Source organism: Zootoca vivipara, chromosome 1 (genome assembly GCF_965207765.1).
Source record: "Zootoca vivipara chromosome 1, rZooViv2.hap1.1, whole genome shotgun sequence".
Taxonomy (NCBI): Eukaryota; Metazoa; Chordata; class Lepidosauria; order Squamata; family Lacertidae; genus Zootoca; species Zootoca vivipara.
This window is the reverse complement of record NC_142582.1, coordinates 130433799-130449785: the sequence shown is the minus strand read 5'-3', so window position 1 is coordinate 130449785 and position 15987 is coordinate 130433799. Positions and strand designations below refer to the sequence as shown.

At 47.9% G+C, this 15987-nt stretch overlaps 1 protein-coding gene across 2 annotated transcripts in view; it reads right to left on the bottom strand.

Annotated features, from left to right (window-relative positions):
• The window catches only part of GNG2 (G protein subunit gamma 2), a 59067-nt gene extending 53681 nt beyond the window's left edge, over positions 1-5386 (bottom strand). Inside the window, exon 1 of one of the 2 annotated variants that reach the window (XM_088655906.1) lies at positions 5146-5386. The gene's annotated coding sequence lies outside the window, so the exon portion shown is untranslated. The remainder of the gene's footprint in view (positions 1-5145) is intronic. The other variant, XM_035100568.3, reaches the window with a different exon arrangement.
• Positions 5387-15987: the final 10601 nt, after the last annotated feature.

Below are 15987 nucleotides of genomic sequence, written 5' to 3'. Positions count from 1 at the left end.
GTCTCCAGGGCCTCGGGCAGAGGAGTAGACATTCCCCCCCCTCCTCAGCTGCAGATGCTTTTAACGGGAGACGCAAGCGATTGACCCCGGGACCTTCTGCCCGCAAAACAGGCTCACTATAGGACTTCCACAAGACACATATCAGTAAATTAGCAAGCCGCTAGTTAGAAAATCTGTTCCAGCATCTGCCCAGGGGAAGATCCGATCAGAAGCCCTGGAAGCTACGTGCCAAGCTCTCTCCAATCGCTCTCCAACCTGGTGCCCTCCAAATAATGTTGGGACTACAACACCCATCATTCCTGACCACTGGCTAAACTGGATGTGGATGATGGGAGTTGTAGTCAACCCAAGACCACTCCTCTATTCCAGATGTCCGCAAGGCCACCTGTTGGGGACCTCAAGTTGGGGCTCTGCCACCACAACTCAGAATCCTCCTGGTCCTGGAAATCAGGTGATCTCAGTGAATCAATCCAGCCAAACATAGGCTTACCCTCACTCAGTTCGGGAAATTTGTTTTTCTCGGTAGACTTTCCCACTTCCATGGATTCAGAGCTAACCCTCTTTTAGGATTAGAATAAAATTGGCTCAGTTGGTTAGAACCTGGTGCTGGTAACGCCCAAGGTTGCAGGTTCGATTCCTGTAAGGGACATCTGCATATTCCAGCATTGCAAGGGGGTTGGACTAGATGATCCTCAGGATCCCTTCCAACTCTGTGATTCTTGGAAACTAGGATACTGCCTTATATCACTGACCCATCTTAACCAGCACTGTCTGCACTGGTTTTCCTTGGTTTTTTCTCCCAGCAGAATCTGAAGAAGTCAGGAATTGAACTCGGGACTCCCTGCCTCCAAGGGCAATGCTCTGTCACTGAGCTACGGCTTTTCAAATTTTCCTTGTCATCACCCCGTCTTGCGGGCACATGTTTCTTTGGGCCTTTTGGGCCCCATCAATCGGGCCATCTCAACAAGAATTTTTATGAGAAGCAGGGATGCGGGTGGCGCTGCGGTCTAAACCACAGCCTCTTAGGCTTGCCGATCGGAAGGTCGGCGGTTCGAATCCCTGAGATGGAGTGAGCTCCCGTTGCTCTGTCCCAGCTCCTGCCAACCTAGCAGTTCGAAAGCACACCAGTGCAAGTAGATAACTAGGTACTGCTGCGGCGGGAAGGTAAACGGTGTTTCCATGCGCTCTGGCACTTGTTACGGTCCTAGAATCATAGAATTGGAAGAGACCACAAGGGCCATCCAGTCCAACCCCCTGCCAAGCAGGAAACACCATCAAAGCATTCTTGACATATGCCTGTCAAGCCTCTGCTTAAAGACCTCCAAAGAAGGAGACTCCACCACACTCCTTGGCAGCAAATTCCACTGCCGAACAGCTCTTACTGTCAGGAAGTTCTTCCTAATGTTCCTCTGTGAATCAGAAGCGGTTTAGTCCTGCTGGCCACATGACCCGGAAAGCTGTCTGCAGACAAACGCCGGCTCCCTCGGCCTGAAAGCGAGATGAGCGCTGCAACCCCATAGTCACCTTTGACTGGATTTAACCGTCCAGGGGTCCTTTACCTTTTTTTATTATGAGAAGCAACCAGCAGAGGTGTGGGGAGAGATATTACTTTCTCCAGAGCAGTTATATTTTACAAACATTTATCAAGCCTTCTTTAGCTGTCGCCCCCCCCCACCAAAAACCCCCTCTAGCACTGTCTCCATTATGGAGGCTTTCAGATCATGCCACACCCACCAAGGTGATGCAAAAAGCCCACTGAAAAGCAGAAAGGGGAGGAGGGAGAGAGAGAGAGAGAGAGAGAGAGAGAGAGAGAGAGAGAGAGAGAGAGAGAGAGGACAAGTGGCTTTCTACCTCATCTTTAAGCCAATTGCATTTCAATTCCATGCACGGCCATATGGCAGAAAAGAGGATTGGAATCTGGAGGATTCCATGAAATCCAGTTAATATGAAGGAGCAGTCGAGTGGGTATGGTATAGGATCCCCATCGCGGAGCCAGAAATCAAGAGGGAGATGTTGCCAAGCCACCCTACAGAGAGCATGTACCCTGAAATACAGGCTGGTCTTTCCGCCCAGCTGATGGGTTCTTTTCGGATGGTGGCTGGAATGAAGGAGAGGTAGATTCATAGAATCATAGAGTTGGAAGGGACCACAAGGGCCTGTTGTAAATGTTAAGGTTATATATAATAATAATAATAATAATTGTTCATAAACATGTACATGAATGTACAGGCACATGTCTGAAACAGCACAGGAAGACAGGCCTGACTGACACCATTTTGACTCTCTCTGATCAGAATCACACGCACATTTCCACATGACTATCAACTTGGGAGCCATAATAATCCTGTAAGCCGGAGGCTCTGCCAACTGGACATTTCCCCATCAATGGTGCCAGACTACTAGCCATCTCATTCACAATGGAAGACTCCCCAGAACAAAAGATAGTGATCAACTTTTAAGAAACTGTTAATTTCTCTTTGTGTTTAGGAATTCACACCTGGGTGGGGTGAGAGGAGGACTAGGAGAGGTGTCAAAGGTGCTCAGATTTCTACCTTGAACCCTCCCTTTTCGTGAGGTATTGATTACGTAGCTGTGATGTAGGAATGATGTATTTTGGGGGTGTTTCTTGGTGATGGGAAAACTGATAAAAGTGGAGGTTCTCTTTTGTTCTGGGTTCCTTCCTTGTTCTCCTGCGTGAGGGGAAGGACCCTGTTGCAACAGCAAAAATAAAGGCTTTGCTTCTCAAAATTCTCTGGTTGGCCTCTGTTATATTCTCCGACTGATGGAGAACCCAATAAGGGCTCTTGTGTACCCCATAAGGGAATAAGAGCAGATTTTTGCTTATTACAGGCCATCCAGTCCAACCCCCTGCCAAGCAGGAAGCACCAATCAAAGCAGGTGACCTCTTCTTGTCTTAAGGGACCAGCAAGTTTGAGAACCTGGCCAGGCAATCCTTGCGGAGAAGCAAAAATGTTCCCAGGCTCTTTTTAAATAAGGCCCTAACAAAACTCTCCTCCTAAGAGGCAACAGGTATCTTTGTCTTGGGATGACTTGTGAGCGGAGAGGCTAAGGCCCATTGAGCTTTATAGGTTGTAATAGTCGATTAGCGCAAAATTAATGGGAGGCGGCAAACGAGGCGGAGGGGAGTGCCATTTTTAATTGCCTCATAAACGTGGGGGGTGTTGAATCCCCACCCAAGTTTCTTCCCTCCCACTCCCATCTCTGCCGCTGATCTCGAGAGTCACAATCTCTGCCTCCTCTCTTCCCACCCTGCCGCCTCACCTCTGCAAAGCTGAGTTCTCGGCATTCAAAACAAAAGATGCTTATTTTGCTAGAGTTCACTTCTCGTTTCCCCTGCAATCCCTTCTTCCTTCTTAGATATCTGCCCCTTACGAAATCAGAATTCAAAGCGTTTCCCCATCTCAGAGACCTGGGTTCAACCATCTTCCTCTTTACACCCACCTAAGAATTAATCTCTCCCCCCCCTCCTTTTAAAGAAAAAGGAGTAGAAATGCGAAGTTTGGACTGTTCTGCCTTGTACTGTAGGATAGTGGTAGGTGTGTGTGTGTGTGTGTGTGTGTGTGTGTGCACACGCACGCACGCGCATATATTTTGTGGTGGAGCTGGTTGAAAAGCTGATCTCCAGTTTTCGTTCTTTTTTTAAAAAATGATTTTTAAAAAAATGAAAGGCAGGAGAGCCAGCTCTCATTCATCCAGGATTAGCAGGCCAGCCAAAGTCTTCTAAATTCAGTCTTTGTTCCCAGAGGCTGGACTCTGTGGCATGACCTGCTTTGTCAATGGCCACTCACCCTTTGGCGAGGCTTGGGCTTCTTCCACAATGTCAACATCCTGTGTAGAGTCCCCATCCCAGGTCATTTTATGAATGGGCTGGCGGTGTGGAAGTGGGTGTGGGGGTAAAAGAGAAGGCTGGGCTGGTTTGCCCTGAGTCAGACTGCCCATTCAATCTGCCCACCACCCAGTTTTAAAGCTTATCTGTCCACCCGCACCCACCCACCTTAAAAAATAAACACCAGACTCCTTCTCTGGGCAGTTTGGCAATCTTGCATTCATGCACCGCCGCCAGCAGAACACAGCTTCCCACCCTCGCCAGATTTCCTGCCCACCCCCTTGCCATCAGAGCAGTAATACCACCTACCACTGCCTTAAAATAAAATTTAAAAATCTGCTAACACCAGAGAAATATTTCCAGAAGAAGGAGCCAATGCGCAGATTTTCCTCTCTCCCCCCCCCACCCCGCCCCAACTTAAAAGAATTTAAAAAAGACAGCTTCTCCAGCTGGAGAAGGAGGAAACAAAGCCGAGCAGAAGGATTTAATATATACACATATTGGGTGGGATCCCAATATGCTTGCCGTGAGTTTTAGTATCTGAATCAGACAGACAAGACTCTCCTGATCAACATCACTCCCGGCATGAGACATGGGAGGCACGCCAGCAAATGCTACTTGCTCCGAACAAAGAGATTGCAAACGGATCCAGGTGGGAAGGGATCCCTCGCCCACCCAGGAAGATCCCGAGCAGAAAGGAGGGGAGGGTGGGGGTTTTTTTAATTAAAAAATATTATATAAAAATTCACGTGCATTACAAATTAGGCAGAGCGCTGGGGATGCATCAACTCCGGTGTGACACCAAATTAAATTTAATGCAGTTTTTGCAAAGAGCCATGAGGCGTAAAGTGTGTGTGTGTGTGTGTGTGTGTGTTTTGTTCTCGGGCTGAATGAAGAAAAGAAAAGAAAAACACACCACCACACACATTCCCATCAATTTCTCTTGCACTGGCGGGGGAGAGACATGTTATTAAGACTCCCTCCCTCGACACATTCCCCGGTTGCAAGATTCCTTCCCCCAAACAGAGGGTCATATTTTGCTTGCAAGAAATCCGGGCAGGGTTTGTCAGCCCACCCCAGAGGCGCCACAAACCCAAAGGTGGAAAATTAGATAGATTAGATAGATAGATAGATAGATAGATAGATCGATCGATCGATCAGAGGCATGCAGCATAGGAAACGAGGGTGCCCGTTGACCATCGCGTTGGAGAAAAAGGAACAAAACCTACAGCCCAGGAAGAAAAGGGATAAAGACCCCCCCCCGAGCACGTTTAGTGGGCTTTCCCCCTCTCCTTTACCTGGACGAAGATTTCACAAACTGGAGCACACAGCGGAGTCCCTCTCCTTCCCTCCTGGATCCAGATGTGGTCAGAAGCAAAATGCCCCCCTCCTTTCCTGAGTCCCCCAGAGCCGGGAGTAGCAGCAACAGCTGGATCGCCAGAGATCTGAGCTGAGCTGAGCTGAGCCTCAGATGCGAGTCCCCACCCAGTCTGCTCGGGGTGTGTGTGTGTGTGTGTGTGTGTGTGTGTGTGTGTGTGTGTGTGTGTGTGTGTGTGTGTGTGTGTGTGAAATCAGCTCCCCGTTGTACAGGAAACACGGCAACTACCGCTTCCTCCTCGAGCTGCTGGCTGATGCTTCTGAATTCTCCCTCGCAGCCTCGTTCTCTGTTCGGCCGTGAGCTCTTCCGCGCCTGAAATCCTGGAGAGCTGCTGCCAGCCCGTGCAGGCAGCACTGAGCCGGGTGGACTCCATGCCCTGACTCACTCACTCAGTAGAAGGCATCTCGCTGGGTTCCTTGCAAATGGATGCTTCTTGAGATTAGAATCGTAGAGTTGGAAGGGTCCTCCCCCCACAAGGGTGATCTAGTCCAACCCCCCCATCTTTTTGCCCAACTTGGGACTTGAACCCATGACCCTGAGATTAAGAGGTTGCTGCTCTATCGACTGAGCTATCTGTAATAGGGAAGTTACAGGTAGGTAGCCGTGTTGGTCCGAGTCGAAACAAAATAAAAAATTCCTTCAGTAGCACCTTAAAGACCAACAAAGTTTTTATTTTGGTATGAGCTTTCGTATCTGATGAAGTGTGCATGCACACGAAAGCTCATACCAAAATAAAAATTTAGTTGGTCTTTAAGGTGCTACTGAAGGAATTTTTTTATTTTGTAATAGGGAAGTAATAGTACCACTGTATTCTGCTCTGGTCAGACCTCACCTGGAGTACTGTGTCCAGTTCTTGGCACCACAGTTCAAGAAGGATACTGACAAGCTGGAACGTGTCCAGAAGAGGGCAACCAAAATGGTCAAAGGCCTGGAAACAATGCCTTATGAGGAATGGCTTAGGGAGCTGGGTACGTTTAGCCTGGAGAAGAGAAGGTTAAGGGGTGATATGATAGCCATGTTCAAATATATAAAAGTATGTCATATAGAAGAGGGTGAAAGGTTGTTTTCTGCTGCTCCAGAGAAGCGGACACACGGAGCAATGGATTCAAGCTACAAGAAAGAAGATTCCACCTAAACCTTAGGAAGAACTTCCTGACAGTAAGAGCTGTTCGGCAGTGGAATTTGCTGCCAAGGAGTGTGGTGGAGTCTCCTTCTTTGGAGGTCTTTAAGTGGAGGCTTGACAGCCATCTGTCAGGAATGCTTTGATGGTGTTTCCTGCTTGGCAGGGGGTTGGACTGGATGGCCCTTGTGGTCTCTTCCAGCTCTATGATTTTATGCTAAGCTGGAGTAGACCGGGCAGTGGCTCTGGGCTCCTCCGGTGCAATCCTCAGCATTACCGGGTAAGACTGGGAAAGCTGCTGCCAGCCCGTGCCGACAGCACAGAGCTAGGTGGACACAATGGTCTGGCTCAGCACAAGACGTCTTATGTAAATAAAGAGGAAGTGGGGCTAAATATAGCTTGAATGCAGAAACTGCGGGGCACAACTTTTAGAAAACAAGAAATTGGGGGAGATGCCCTGGCTCAGTAGTCGGGGTGTGTGTGTGTGTGAGGTTGTGCATTGAACCAGGGCCAGATTTAGCTTTGATGAGGCCCTAAGCTACTGAAGGTAATGGGGCCCTTTATATGTCCAGCTGTCCTTTGTCAACAACAAATTGTCACTCTTTTTTGTGTTGAATATATGCTATATGGTAATTGATGGACCCAATAGGTACTAAAGCAATTCGCACACAACAAAATATGTATTTTATCAAAGTAATTGTTAAACTTATCTTACATTTTGGAAATGTACATCCAGGTTTGTTTTTTCCTTTAAATTTTTTTTAGGGGCCCCTAAGAGAGTGGGGACCTAAGCTATAGCATGTTTAGTAAATCTGGCAGTGAAACAAAGGCGAACAGTTCTTGAAGCTCTGCAAACACCATCTTGGTATTCGAGATAACCCCACAATTAATTGGTAGTTGTAGCAATGAGCTCATATATGTGCATATTCACTTGCTTTGATATAAGCTAATTGGCTGGCTTTGATGCTACCCTTCTCTGTGGGTTTCGGGTGCTGGGCTCTGAGCTCAGAAAAGAGAACTATGTTTAAAATTTGGGCAGTTGCCACCTCCTATCCCTTCATCTGGGCTGGTAAAGCGATGGCAAGTCCTAGCCCAATTGGGACTCGGCTACATTAGTCAAGAAACAGCGTTTTGAATGCGTTATAAACATGCAATGACCGATGGCTCCAGAGAGCAAAAAATAATAATTCTAAGCGATTTTCCATAGTGTTTTTTCCTTTTGTTATAACGATTTAATTTCTGACTTATTTGTAGCATGTTTTTCCTTTGTGTAGATCCACCCCAAGTTGATGTATGCTGCTTTGTGCATGAAGAATGTATGTGTGTTTGCTTGGGTGCAGACAAATCATCTTTTTCTGCTGTGCCCAGAAAGGCAAGGGCTGCTTTGCTGCAAGTCTACCACTCTGACGTTGGGGATATGTTTCTTAGCTATCTCTGCACCCAACCTCTCCCACGAGTCCTCCTTTGGGTCTGCAGTTCTGAACAGGTTGGGGTGAGTGGGTGGGTGGGTGGAGAACCAGAGACCTTGGATTTAAGGGGGCGGGAGCAAGAAACATATACCCAAAGAGGAGAGCCAGGAAAAAGTCAAAATGATAGATCTACACCAGTGCTTCCCAAACTTGGGTCTCCAGCTGTTTTTTGGACTACAAATCCCATCATCCCTAGCTAACATGACCAGTGGGCAGGGATGATGGGATTTGTAGTCCAAAAAACAGCTGGAGACCCAAGTTTGGGAAGCACTGACTGCACAACCAGCGCAGGGGGGCGGGGGGTGGACGGGACACGACCTGTAGCCCATTGGCCTCCAACTCCCATCATTCCCGACTGCTGGCCAAGCTGGCTGCGTGTGATGGGATTTGGAGTCCAATAACATCTGGAGGGCCACAGATTCCTTGTCCCTGCTGTAAGAACATCAGAGGCCCCTGCTGGATCAGGCCAATGGCCTACCTAGTGCAGCATCCTGTTCTCACAGGGGCCAATCAGATACCCATGGGACACCCAGATGCAGGATTCGAGCAGAAGAGCAACTCTCCCCTCCTGTGGTTCGAGCATCCCATCGATAGCTCTCTCCTCCATTAATTTCTCTTACCTTTTTTACTTCCTTTTGTGTCCCAAATCATCCCACACTCAGATTCCTTGGATGTCTACGAGGTCTAGTGCTGAGTATCCAAACCTGTTTATATCAGTTTAGCTGCCATGCCTTTCCCCCAGTGAATCATGGGAATGGTAGTTTTGGCAAGGAATTCCTAGGTACAGCTCTCCCTCTCCCCATAGCTGCCAAGTTATCCCTTTTTTAAAGGGATTTTCCCTCATGCTGAATAGGCTTCCTCTCGAGAAAAGGGAAAACTTGGCAGCTATGCCTCTCCCCCACCCTCCTTCACCGAGTTACAGGACCAAAAGTTTTCTAGAGAGAAGAAAATGATGCTAAAGGAGGTTCAGCCTGTAGCATAGATCAGGCATCCTCAAACTTCGGCCCTCCAGATGTTTTGGACTACAATTCCCACCTTCCCTGACTATTGGTCCTGTTAGCTAGGGATCATGGGAGTTGTAGGCTAAAACATCTGGAGGGAGGGCCGCAGTTTGGGGATGCCTGGCATAGATCGTACCAACAAAGGATTTGCCCAGCCAGATGTTTGGGACAACTTTAGGGGAAGGGGCACAGAGCATCTGACATCTTCCAGGTGTGTGTCTAGGAGAGACTGCTGCCTGAAACCTTGGAGAGCTGCTGCCAGCCAGAGTAGGCAGCAACAACCTGACTCGGTGCAAGGCAGAGGAAGCTGGCTGGGTGGATGGGAGCTGGAGTCCAAAACATCTAGACTCGAGGTTATGCAAGGCTGGGCTAGGCTGACACAGAGATTTGCTTGATTAGGAGAAAACAACAAGCTGTTTCTTATTTGTAAGCCACATTTGAGGGGGGAAAGGCAGGGTATTCTTACTACTACTGTATTAATAATAATAGTTGCTGTTAGATCCATCTGTCTCAAGAGACAATTGAGTGCACCTCGGGGGGTTAATGCAGCCAGGATGCTGATTGGGGAGACATCCACAAATTCCTTGTTGAATCAAAAGGCTAAAAACATTGCCATTGCATCCTTGGGATCAGGAGTTTCTGGGAATCTTCTTTCCTTGAAAAAAAGCCTGGCATTCTAACTGTTGAACCGGCTCATCTCTCCATCTCCCCGCTGAATAAAATTCACATCTCCCTCCTTTGATCTGCCAGCTCTTGGCAGCTCTCGGCCAAACACTCTTCTGCTGCCTTGCAGGAAGCCAGGGTCACTCAGCTGAAGAAACCTGCTCCCTGTCAGTGGGGACTGGAGACTTTGCAAGGAAGACAGGAGAGAAAAGGAATCTGTCTCTTTCAGAGGGCTGGTGTATATTTATGTCTTGGTGTCAATAGTGCAGAACAACGCAGGCAGGCAGCGCATTTAAGAACACCTGACAAGCAAGTGAGAGGGCTGGTTTGATTTCGGGTTAACGGGGTTACCATCTCCCCAACATAAGAGGGTTGGGAGTCTATTTTGGGGTGGCGTTCAGTCATGTGCTGGCAAATTGAGGTTGCACGATTGCAGAGTGGGAGGTCTTACGCAACTAACCAGCAATGATGGCCCCGCCCACCCAGGTGGCATTGACAAAGGAAGAGGCAAATTTGTGGAGGAGAGGGCAATCGATGGCTACTAGTCTGCTCGGACTCAAGCTGGAGGGCAGCAATGATTCCGTATCCCAGTTGCTGGAAAACTGCCACGGACTGGCTGGAGGCAGAGGAGGGGTGGTGGGAGGCACTAGCTTGGGAACCCCCAAGGGAAGAAGACATGGAGCCAGGGAATTGGTGGTGGGGTGATGACGAGTGGTCAGAGCAAGCAGACTGGGAGGAGGAGGTGTCGGAGGTAGAAGAGGCAACAGGGTTTAGTGAGCAGGAAGAGGCTGGGACAGAGAGCAGTCTAGACTCAGAGGGAGGAGAGGAGGGGACCCAAGAGACAGAGATGAGGCAGGCTGCTGGAGAACCCAGGGATGATGATGATAATAATAATAATAATAATAATAATAATAATAATAATAATAATAATAATTTATTTATACCCCGTCCATCTGGCTGGGTTTCCCCAGCCACTCTGGGCGGCTTCCAACAGAATATTAAAATACAACAATCTATTAAACATTAAAAGCTTCCCTAAACAGGGCTGCCTTCAGATGTCTTCTAAAAGTCTGGTAGTTGTTTTTCTCCTTGACATCTGGTGGGAGGGCGTTCCACAGGGCGGGTGCCATTACCGAGAAGGCCCTCTGCCTGGTTCCCTGTAACTTGGCTTCTCTCAGCGAGGGAACCGCCAGAAGGCCCCTGGCGCTGGACCTCAGCAGGGAGTCTCCCTTTCCTGCTATGACCTGTTCCTCCCCGCCCCCCCCCCCAGTCTCCCAGAACACACAGAGAAATGAAGACGGCTGAGTAAAGAGATACAAGACGAAGAAGCCTTAGGCTGCTGGGAAGGTGGGATCTTCAGTCCTCACAACTGCCTACCAGACCTACTAGGAAAGGCTGTGACCACTAGGCCTGAGCAGTTTCATTTCTTGGAATAAACTTCTCTGACACTGGGTGCTTTATTGTTTTATTGCTGACTTCTGCCTGACTCTGGTTCCTGACAAAATAAGGGGAGAGGGCTATTGTGCTCAAATCCTGCTTGTTGGTTTCCCACAGGCAACTCGTTGACCACTGTGATAATGGGATGCTGGGCTGGAAGGGCCACTGGCCGGATCCAGCAGGTGGTTCTTATGTCCTTAACTTGGACTACTCAAACCTATACATGACCTGAAACACAGCTAGGCTCCAAAATTCAAACTTCTCCTGATCAAAACAGCAGCTGAAGCTCGGTGTGGATGCTGGAACGATGGGGCAAAGTGCTCACGGGGACTCATTCCTAGCAGAAAAGTCAGAAGAAAAGAAAACAGGTCCTGGTTTCCTTGTGCATCATGAGGATAAGCTCCTCCTCCTCCTCCTCCTCCTCCTCCTCCTCCTCCTCCTCCTCCTCCTCCTCCTCCTCCTCCTCCTCCTCTTCTTCTTCTTCTTCTTCTTCTTCTTCTTCTTCTTCTTCTTCTTCTTCTTCTTCTTCTTCTTCTTCTTCTTCTTCTTCTTCTTCTTCTTCTTCTTCTTTGGCAATCACTCGTAGCTGAATAAGATTGTTTTCCATAAACACGGTTTTAACAGTAAGTCCATGACTGTGGAGGCCAATTCTGGATCCACACATCCTTCCACAGTGGGGACATAGGTTTCTGGGTGGGAGTTGAGAGTTTTCAAAACCCATGACACCTTTGGTAAAGGCTGTTGTCCAATTGGAGCGCTCACGTGCCAGTGTTGTCAGTGTTTATACTACACTTTTTTACATTTGCCCCGAGAGAGTCTTTAATCCTCTTTTGTTGACCACCAGCATTACGTTTTCCATTTTTAAGTTGGGAATAGAGTAGTTGCTTTGGAAGACGATCATCAGGCATCCGCACAACATGACCAGTCCAACGAAGATGATGTTGAAGAAGCATTGCTTCGACACTGGTGATCTTTGCTTCTTCCAGAATACACTGGTATTAGTTTGCCTGTCTTTCAAGTGATGTGTAAAAATTTTCGGGGACACCATTGATGGAATCTTTTAAGTTGCAGATGGTGTTTTTGTGTGGTCCATGTTTCACAAGAATACAGTAAAGTAGTTAGTAGAATAGCTTTGCAAACAAGCATTTAGGTTTCCCTGCGAATGTCCCGGTCCTCAAACACTCTGGGCTTCAATCGGGCGAAAGCCACACTCGCAGAGCTCAGGCGATGCTGGATTTCGGCATCAGTGTTGGCCCTTGTGGAATGATAACTGCTCAGGTAGGAAAAGTGATTGACACTTTCCAACTCTCTCCAAATATGGGAGAGAGAGATGAGATCCCAGCAGACTTTAGGGATGCCAAAATTATCAACCTTTTTTTAAAAAAAGGTGATAGAATGGATTGCAGAAACTATTGAGACATCTTTTTATTAGCTGCGTGTGGCAAAATTCTTGCAAGGATCTTAGCAAACCATCTCTTACCTATATCCAAGGTTACCCTCCCTGAATCCCAACATGGTTTTCGACTTTTTAGGGGGGCAGTAGTCACGATTTCCACTACTCGACAGCTTCAGGGGAAACGCAGAGAGCAAAACCAACCTCTATATATGGCGTTTATTGACCTGACTAAGACCTTTGACACTGCAAATCACATTGTTGAAGGGAAACTCCCCACCGGAGTAGAAATCATATATCGGACCGATGGAAAGCTCTTTAATCTGAGCAGGCTGAAAATGAAGAGTAAGGTTACCATAATTTCTGTCATAGAGCTTCAGTATGCTAATGACAATGTCCTGTGTATGGGGAAAAAGCAACCTGTTCCTCGCCAGGTGTTGCTGGACTCCAACTCCCATCAGCCCCTTCCAGCCTAAGCTGTCGCCCAAAATCATCCAGGCAGGGAGGGCATTAGGGCTCCCACTCAGAATCCTTGCCCTCCATCGCCATCTAGGGACCCACAGTGAAGTTACAGGAGCTCCGCTAGAGGGCTGGGTGTGATGGCAAAAGCAAAGGCCAAACCAGGGATGGGCCCATCAAACATGTGCTTGGCTGTCCGTCATGCCCTCAAGTATTATTCTGGGTCACTCATCTACCGTAGCTTCTAAGGTGGGCTGCTCAGATTCTCATGGTCGCATCCTGCCACAAGATGGCAGCAGGCGCCCAAATCACTTCCCCTGAAGAGAGTTTTCCCTATTCGCAGATGCGGAGCTTGGCGTGGAAGTTCCTTCTATAAAGCAAGCGTCATTTTCAGGTCCACCCAGGGAGACATTCGCCTTGGCTGCTGGGTCAGGTCAAAGGGGGCCCGTCGAGTCCAGCATCCTGTTCTCACAGTGGCTGCCCATTGTGGGAAACCCGAAAGCAGGATTACAAGAGAGACACTTTATGCCGCTTGAGTCAGGAAGAGAGCAAAGAGAATTGCTTGTAGACCCTTCGCATCCTGGTCATCACTTGTTTGATTTACTCCCATCTGGATGTCGGTACAGGACTCTATATACAAAAACGTCTAGGCACAGGAATAGCTTTTCCCCTTGTGCCATCAAAATGTTGAATCTGCAGTTGTGGGCGGAAGGGAGGCCAGTTTGGTGGCATGGGGTCTTGTGTTGTATTGTGAGGGGAATACTGTTTGTATTAGGTACATTTTTTTCTTTACATTGCAAAGTAAGGTAAAGTAAAGGGACCCCTGACCATTAGGTCCAGTCCTGACCGACTCTGGGGTTGCGGCGCTCACCTCGCGTTATTGGCCAAGGGAGCCGGCGTATAGCTTCCAGGTCATGTGGCCAGCATGACAAAGCCGCTTCTGGCAAACCAGAGCAGCACACGGAAACGCCGTTTACCTTCCCGCTGGAGCGCTACCTATTTATCTACTTGCATTTTGACGTGCTTTCGAACTGCTAGGTGGGCAGGAGCTGGGACCGAGCAACGGGAGCTCACCCCGTCGCAGGGATTCGAACCGTTGACCTTCTGATTGGCAAGCCCTAGGCTCAGTGGTTTAACCCACAGCGCCACCTGCGTCCCTACATTGCAATGTAGTCGAAGCAAAATTCCAAGTATGGTTGATACTTGGCCAATAAATTATTCTATTCTATTCTAATACAAGAGCAACTCTCCCCTTCTGTGGTTTCCAGCAAATAGTATTCAGAAGCACTGCTGTGGCCAATTGGGAAGGCAGAGGATAGCCTCTGTGGCTGGTAGCCATTCATAGCCCTCTCCTTTGTTGTTGTTAATAATAATAATAATAATAGTAGTAGTAATAATAGTAATAACAATAGTGTGACGTGTTTGTTTGTTTTTAAAGAAATGTTCTGTTGTATTTTGCTTCTCCAAGCAGGCCACTTGAAGGGTTAACCCAGTCTCCCTGGTTAACTGACAGCAACATTCCATGGGAGGCGTGGCCTGCATGGGGTTTAAAGGGAAAGGGGAACCGTTATGTCAGTTGGCGGTTGAGGGGCTTTTTTTGTGGGGGAGCTTGGGTGGTTGTGGAGAAGGTAGAATTTAGAGTAGATGAAGTAGTTGAAAGATATTCTGTTATTTGATTACCAAGAACGTTACCTGTGAAATTAAGTTTGTACCAATGTTACCAGAAAGCAACCATTAAGATTCAAGCCAATACTGTAAATATCCATCTTTAAAGTGTCACATTAGTAATCGTCTATTTCATTTTCCAGCTAAGGTATCCAGGAACCCAGTTGGTGGGGGACTCTTTTAAACTGTCAAAACTGCCTTTTAGAGGAGAAAGGTTAGTTTGTGGCTGAGAGTGCACCAAGAAAGGGGGGGGCTAAGGGAGGAGACAGGTTCTGAGTGCTAATAAAGTTACCTCAGGAAGGAGGCTAGCTTTACAGTAAGGGAGGTTCTAGTGAAGGGAAACCCTTATCTGAGTGCACATAGGAACAGTCTTACTTATAGCCCCGAGTCTATATAGGTACCTGGCCACGTTTAGGCTGGAAGAGGACTCTCTTTTATTTTTGAAAACCCACAAGTGCTAGAGGGTTTAAAGAAAGGCTAGAGGGATAAGTGGGAGGTTTGTTTTACCTCAGAAATCCCTGTTAGTGCTTTTAATAATTGAGAGGTCAGAGTTATAAGACGGAAAGTGAGAGGGACTTTCGTCGCAAATAGTAATACCCTGCTCATCTGGCTGGGTTTCCCCAGCCACTCTTGGATTAGAATTCAGAATTAGAACTTCTCTAATTCTCTTCAAGGGAAGTAATAGTACCACTGTATTCCGCTCTGGTCAGACCTCACCTGGAGTACTGTGTCCAGTTCTGGGCACCACAGTTCAAGAAGGATACTGACAAGGTGGAACGTGTCCAGAAGAGGGCAACGAAAATGGTCAAAGGCCTGGAAACGATGCCTTATGAGGAACGGCTTAGAGAGCTGGGTATGTTTAGCCTGGAGAAGAGAAGGTTAAGGGGTGATATGGTAGCCATGTTCAAATATATAAAAGGATATCATATAGAGGAGGGAGAAAGGTTGTTTTCTGCTGCTCCAGAGAAGCGGACACGGAGCAATGGATTCAAACTACAAGAAAGAAGATTCCACCTCAACATTAGGAAGAACTTCCTGACATTAAGAGCTGTTCGGCAGTGGAATTTGCTACCAAGGAATGTGGTGGAGTCTCCTTCTTTGGAGGTCTTTAAGCAGAGGCTTGACAGGCATATGTCAAGAATGCTTTGATGGTGTTTCCTGCTCGGCAGGGGGTTGGACTGGATGGCCCTTGTGGTCTCTTCCAACTCTACGATTCTATGATTCTCTAGGTTGGTAGCCACCATACCTGCCTCTTGTGGCAGTGAGTTCCACAGTTTATATGAAGTGAGGAAGAGGGACTATAGCTTTCCCATGGCTGCCTCAGGACATAAGGAAGAATGCACAACAGCAAGCATGCCCCCCTTTGCTATGCCGGATCTCCAGGGTGTTCATGGAGCCCGATGACTCTATGGCTCCACATTCTCTCCTCTGACTCACCTCTGTCTGGGTCGCTAGTCGAGAATGCAGATATGTATGTGATATTTTGATGGCTGGGTTTCCCACCCCCTTAGTGCGGGGAGGGAGACGCTCCACTCAAAACAAAGACCAGAGGAGC